The sequence below is a fragment of the Ziziphus jujuba genome, chromosome 1 (genome assembly GCF_031755915.1).
Source record: "Ziziphus jujuba cultivar Dongzao chromosome 1, ASM3175591v1".
In the NCBI taxonomy this organism is placed as follows: Eukaryota; Viridiplantae; Streptophyta; class Magnoliopsida; order Rosales; family Rhamnaceae; genus Ziziphus; species Ziziphus jujuba.
Window position 1 is genome coordinate 5,631,141 of NC_083379.1, and position 7,034 is coordinate 5,638,174.

Consider the following 7,034-nt stretch of genomic DNA (forward strand, 5'->3'; position numbering starts at 1 on the left):
AAAAAGTTTAGTAACCTCAATTGTGATTTAGAGAATTCCCTTTTTTGTGTGTGTGTTCGGTTTAGTAGTAGACAATAAATGTTAAATTTGACTAGTATTCTTCTTCTGTGCAGAGTTCAACCCTCCAGTAGAACCAGTACATTCTAAGGAGTCTCAAAATTTGCGTGTAATAGTGATTGCAGCTATCGTTAGTGTGTTATGTCTCATTTGCGTTACATTAGGCATCCTCCGGTTTAAATGCCATTTCAATGCATCAAGGGATAAAGGTGATGGTAATCAAATACAAACTCTTTTATTTTACGATGGCTACAATCAATGATGTTTTATCGATATGAAATTTGTCTCAATATCGTAACCTCATTATTTTTATATAGAGTTAAGATGTCTAGATCTTCAAACTGGTTTCTTTTTAGCTTTAGACAAATTAAAACTGCTACAAACAACTTCGGCCTTACAAACAAAATTGGAGAAGGTGGTTTTGGAACTATCTACAAGGTACAACCCAAAAATTATGGTTTATCATCCTTTACATATTATAGCTTAGTTATATTTTTATTATGACATTCTATATTTATATACACACGTACATATATATATATATATATAAATAATATAGTTGTTAAATGTTGATAGAACATTTTTTATGCAGGGTATACTGTCGGATGGCACAATAATTGCAATTAAGCAACTTTCTGCAAAGTCAAAGCAAGGAAATCATGAATTTATGAATAAAATAAGGATGATTTATGGCCTACAGCATCCAAATCTTGTTAGATTATATGGATGTTGTATTGAAAGAAATCAACTGTTGTTGGCGTATGAATACATGGAAAATAATAATCTTGCCAGAGCTCTGTTTGGTGAGTTTGATTTCCTACCATAACTTGCTGTTGATTTCTAATTTGATAGAATTAGGTACCTCAAAGTACTAGAATATTAGGATTTAATACATTTTGATTAATGTTCGATTAGCTATAAAGAATATTAATTGCAGGTACAGAAGAATGAGGGTTGAAAATGGACTGGCCTACAAGGAGAAATATATGTATTGGTATAGCAAGGGGTCTTACTTTCTTACATGAGGAATCAACGTTGAAAGTTGTTCATAAAGACATCAAGACAACCAATGTACTACTTGATGGGGAACTTAATCCCAAGATATCTGATTTTGGTTTGGCCAAACTTGACGAAGAGGAAAAAACTCACATTAGCACCAGAATTGCTTGAACCATGTGATACAAGGGGGGAGGATTGTGAGATCCTACATCGGTTGGAAAGGGGAACGAAGCATGCCTTAAAAGAGTGTGTGGATACCTTTCCCTTGCGACGCATTCCCATGAGGGAAAATAAAACCGTGCGGGCTGGACCCAAAGAGGACAATATCGTGATTGGGCTTGGAAGCCCGTGCCAGTGGGACTGGTAGGTAGGGGTTGTAAGAGAATTCCCCCTAACCATTGCGACTCGTTTTGACAAAACCGTGCGGACTGGGTCCAAAGCGGACAATATCGCATGCGGGTGGACTGGGCTGTTACAGATGGTATCAAAGCCAGTACCCAGATTGGTGTGCTAGTGAGGACGCTAGGCCTCAAGGGGGGAGGATTATGAGATCCCACATCGGTTGAAAAGGGGAACGAAGTATGCCTTAAAAGAGAGTGTGGATACCTTTCCCTTGCGACGCGTTCCCATGAGGGAAAGTAAAACCATATGGGCTGGGCCCAAAGTGGACAATATCATGATTGGGCCTAGAAGTCCGTGCCAATGGGACTGGTAGGTAGGGGTTGTAAGAGGATTTCCCCTAACCATTACGACGCGTTTTGACAAAACCGTATGGGCTGGGCCCAAAGCGGACAATATCGCATGCGGGTGGACTGGGCTGTTACATTCTTTCTTCTCATTAATAAATTTTTTTATAGTTAGTGTTATATTATACTTTGTTGGAAATTATATATGATTCATTTTCTTATTCTAACATTTTGTTCTTTAGCATATAAATGCTAATATATAGCTTTATGAAAAGTAAGGATTAACTAGTATGCTATATAACGTGCAGAGGATATATGGCACCAGAGTATGCACTATGAGGTTACTTAACCTATAAAGCAGACGTCTACAATTTTGGTGTTGTTGCATTAGATATTGTTGCTGGGAAGTACAACATGAAATATCAACCAACTGAGAACAATAATATTATTATTTAAAATAATAATAAAACAATTTGATTTTTACACATGGTTGACATGTGGCATTTCACCATTGTGACACATGGTCACCTTCAGTAAGTCACACGTGGCACCTCGTTATGCGTTTAAAAATAATATTAAAATAATACAGTATTTGAAAAACTCTACAGGTCCATAACTTTCAAACCACATGTCCAAATCGGACATGCCGCTAGTCTACGGACTCGTATCGACGAGCACTTCACAACCATGCATGAGTCAAAGCTCAACCTTGCATGAATAAAAAGTCAACTCCGGCACCCCTTGGACAATTTGGACCTCAACTTGTTTTGCTCAAAACTTTCAAACCGTAGCTCCGTTTTCAACGTGCTACCAGTCTACGAACTCGTGCCAACGTGTACTTCGTAACGGTACCTCAGTCAACCTAGAATTCCAACCAGATCAAAAAGTCAACTTTTGACCCCTTCGGTCAACCATCAACGGTCAACCTCGGTCAACGTGCAAAAATTTCCGACATGGTTCGGGACGGGGTGTTACAACCTTCCCCCCTTACAAAAATTTCGTCCTCGAAATTTCTTACGTCATTGAAGTCGGTCTTGGAAAAACCATAACATAAAACAAATATGCACGCTTGTAATGGAGGTACGTACGACACCTTCTACATACTACGTAATCCATGATTCCAACTGTCGCCGACACTCTGCTACCAATACAAACCAGGGTGGTTGCCTATATTGGCCGTCCGATTCCCTGGACTTGTAGGCAACATGATCATGGGGCTAGCTCTACATGGACCACAATGGTTCGCCGCCTCCGTATGGTGCAGTATAATATCAAACAATATACATACAAATACATGTACGAACACAAACCAAAAATACTTGAATAAAACACCTTTAATTTCAAATACCACTTTGAAAAGCATTTTATTTTGATAATCGATTGGAAAAAAAATATTTTGACACCCCCGAAGATTAGAGTTATTCAAACTCGGGCAACAAATTCGCTTCGAGATAAAGGGAAAGAACACTTTAAGACGGGTAACACGAGAGAATAGACACGGATGGGATGCACAACAATGCACAGTCCCTTACGAATACTAGAACCTAGAGCTCTGATACCAACTGTCAGGACCCGTCCAGAATTCCTTCCCCGGAACCCTAGACAGCCCTGATCCCAAGGAAACTCTACCGGACCCTCCAACGGAAAATCCGACAGAGCCTCCCCTAAGGGATTTACTTACCACAAATTACCTGCACTGAAAACACACTTCTAAAAACATCCCCTTATTCCTCCCACAATACTACAAATTGTTCCACAAATTGCAGCACTTCAAAAATAAAACAACAGCAGAAACCCAGTGCATAAATAACAACTACACGTCCAATACAGTATACAGAGCATTATACAAATACATGTGGAATTTATAAAATGACAGATAAAGAAGCAATACAAGATAGAGAGGAAAAAGGGAAGAAAAACTTCTTGAACCTTCGGCAACGAACTGAGACGTTGGGCTCGCCCCGGACAATCAACGTCTCCAACATGGACCTAGGGGAACGGAATTTAAGAGTGTGAGATGCTAATCATCTCAGTGAGTGACCCTATCTACTATACAATATAATATCACGGTAATACAGTAGATAGATAATAATTAATTGGAAAATAATAATTTCTCTCAAAACCCTTACAATTCTCTCAGTTGGAAAAGTTCCCCTTTTAAAACCTTTTCACAAAACCCTTGTTCGTTATCCCCAAAAACCAAGACATCAATTAATTACCAGAAACAGTAATAATTATTTTTAATTCCAATACAGCTTTAAAACATTTTATTTTTAAAACACAGTTCTGAAAATCAGTTGATGCACCCACTATATACCAGTGGCGCCAACAGTACCCAGCGTCCCAAGGTACCGCTAGACAGGAGGTTATAGAAAGAAACCGGCATACGGTTGCGTGGCGTCCCACTACGCCGCTGCTAACCTGGTGTCCCGGCCAAGGGGGGTGGCCTACCCTCATCCGATGGCAACCACAGGACAACCTCATAATATCAACCGCGCGCTACTCACACCCACCTGCGCGCTAATCACATCACCTGCGCGCTAATCACAACCGTGTGCACACTAACCATATCACATATAAACAGAACACCAGTACGTGCACGGTGCATCCAAAATCATAAAATCCACATATTTAAATTATATAACAAATTTCACATTTTTCATAAACATAGCGGGCATAGTCCATCCGCTTGAACCCGGAAATTCTCCGTAATTTCTTTATAATCAATACCATAAATTCCATGATTTTCAAATCCACCAACTCCCAATCCATCAATTCAAATATCCACATTTTTCCAAGCATAAATAATTTCTCGAAATATCATAATCAAATCTCATAATATTCCATGGGCATATTTTATAAAAATTGAAATCACCAACATAACCAAATATTTTCCTTGAAATATTTGAAAATCAAATCGTGCCCAATTTACCATTAAAACCACACCAATTTCAAAATCCTCAAAACCATAAAATAATTTCACATGGCATAAATTTGTAAAATGCACATTTTCTTAAATCCAATAAATTCATAAATAATTCCACAATAAATCCAATAAATATTTGGCACATAGAAATTAATTTCCAAATATTTAAATCACACATAATATATTCACCAATTAAATTCCCCAAAATAAATTTGAAGGTGGGTCACTCACCTGGAGCACGCAATTAACCCATGATCCACTACGGGATCAATTTCACGACTCACCGATGCTCCTAGAACAAAATTCACATACAGTCAAATAAATTAATATTTTAATCGGTTAAATAATACCCAGTACCCGGGGGGTCAAAACACAAACGTTATCCAAAATAGGCGAATGATATACCGAATCGAAGCTCGTGGGACGAGGATCACCAATCCGGTCTCCATCGACCTCAATTCCGCCGGAGGTGGCCAGAATTTGGCCGGAAAGTTTCGGCCGGTTTTCAATCCCTCGTATCTCGCACACCGCTTCGAATTTTTGAGATTGGAGGCCATTTTTGAACTCGGGGAACCCAAAATAGGGGGAGAGGAGGCTTAATTGGGACTGGGCTGGCCGGAAAACACAAGAAAAGAGGAGAGAGAAATTTTGCCGGCCGGCGACTTCTCCGGCCCGATCGGCCGGTCACCGTGAAAATTGGCGGCCGAGCTCGCCTCCTCCTTCCGCACGTCACTGGCCGGCGCGTGTACTGTATGGGTGGCTGGAATTTAAAAACACGGGAGAGAGAGAGGGACGGTCGGTGGGGAGGAAGAAAAGCTGTGTGTGTTTTTTGGTTGAGCTCGGGGAAGAAGAAGGAAAAAAGGAAAAAAGAAAAGAAAAAGAAAAAAGAAAGAAATGGTGTTTTCCCACGTGGGGAAAAGAAAAGAAAAGAAAAAGAAAAAGAAAAAGAAATAAAATAAAAATGATTAAATAATATTAATAATAATATTATTATTTAAAATAATAATAAAACAATTTGATTTTTACACATGGTTGACATGTGGCATTTCACCATTGTGACACATGGTCACCTTCAGTAAGTCACACGTGGCACCTCGTTATGCGTTTAAAAATAATATTAAAATAATACAGTATTTGAAAAACTCTACAGGTCCATAACTTTCAAACCACATGTACAAATCGGACGTGCCGCTAGTCTACGGACTCGTATAGACGAGCACTTCACAACCATGCATGAGTCAAAGCTCAACCTTGCATGAATAAAAAGTCAACTCTGGCACCCCTTGGACAGTTTGGACCTCAACTTGTTTTGCTCAAAACTTTCAAACCGTAGCTCCGTTTTCAACGTGCTACCAGTCTACGAACTCGTGCCAACGTGTACTTCGTAACGATACCTCAGTCAACCTATAATTCCAACCGGATCAAAAAGTCAACTTTTGACCCCTTCGGTCAACGGTCAACGGTCAACCTCGGTCAACGTGCAAAAATTTCCGACATGGTTCGGGACGGGGTGTTACAATGTAGGCCTTGTAGATTGGGTAAGGACATGTTTATATATATGTACATTTTCTTTTATGTATAAGTAGAAGCATAAATTGGACAATTAACTTCATGGTTGCAATGGTGTTTGATCAGGCCCTTGTTCTACAACAAAAAGGAGATTTAATGGAGTTTGTGGATCCAAAATTGGAGTCTGATTTCAACAAGGAAGAGATAGTTAGAGTGATCATAGTGGCACTATTATGTACAAACTCATCACCAGCACTTAGGCCTATAATGTCGGTAGTACTGAGCATGCTTGAAGGCCACACAGTTGTTCCAGAATTGATAATGGATCCCAATAATTATGGTGATCCATAAGGTTAAAAGCCATAAAGGAGCATCTTCAATAAATTACACAGCATTGCCCATCCGAGTCTCAAAGCCTCATTGCTTCATTAGCACTAATGCACTCTTCTACTACCTCTCTCCCCTAATAATGGTGATCCATCGAGGTTAGAAGCCGTAAAGGAGCATTTTCAGCAAATTACACAGCATTGCCCATCTGAGTCTCAAAGCCTCATTGCTTCATCAACACTTGTGGACTCTTCTACTACCTCTCGCCCCAGGATCACCATCAAAATAGTCTAAATTATTCACAATAATAAACGCCTTGAAATCTTAATTTAAAAAAAATTATGGAGATTCAAGTGTATCTTTTTAAAAATACATGAATATGTGCTTGAATCTTTAAGATATCTTCATTTTCATTGGAGTTGATCTATATATATTATAATATATAATGATGCTACGGAGCCTATACTTAAGGTATATAAGTTCTCTTTTTTTTTTTCTTTTTTTTTTTTTTTGGTGCATGATTCAATGTT

At 38.9% G+C, this 7,034-nt stretch overlaps 1 pseudogene; it reads left to right on the plus strand.

The window, feature by feature from the left end:
• The first annotated feature begins 248 nt into the window (after nt 1-248).
• On the plus strand, nt 249-6,528 carry LOC125420641 (probable LRR receptor-like serine/threonine-protein kinase At1g07650; annotated as a pseudogene).
• The last annotated feature ends 506 nt before the right edge of the window (nt 6,529-7,034 follow it).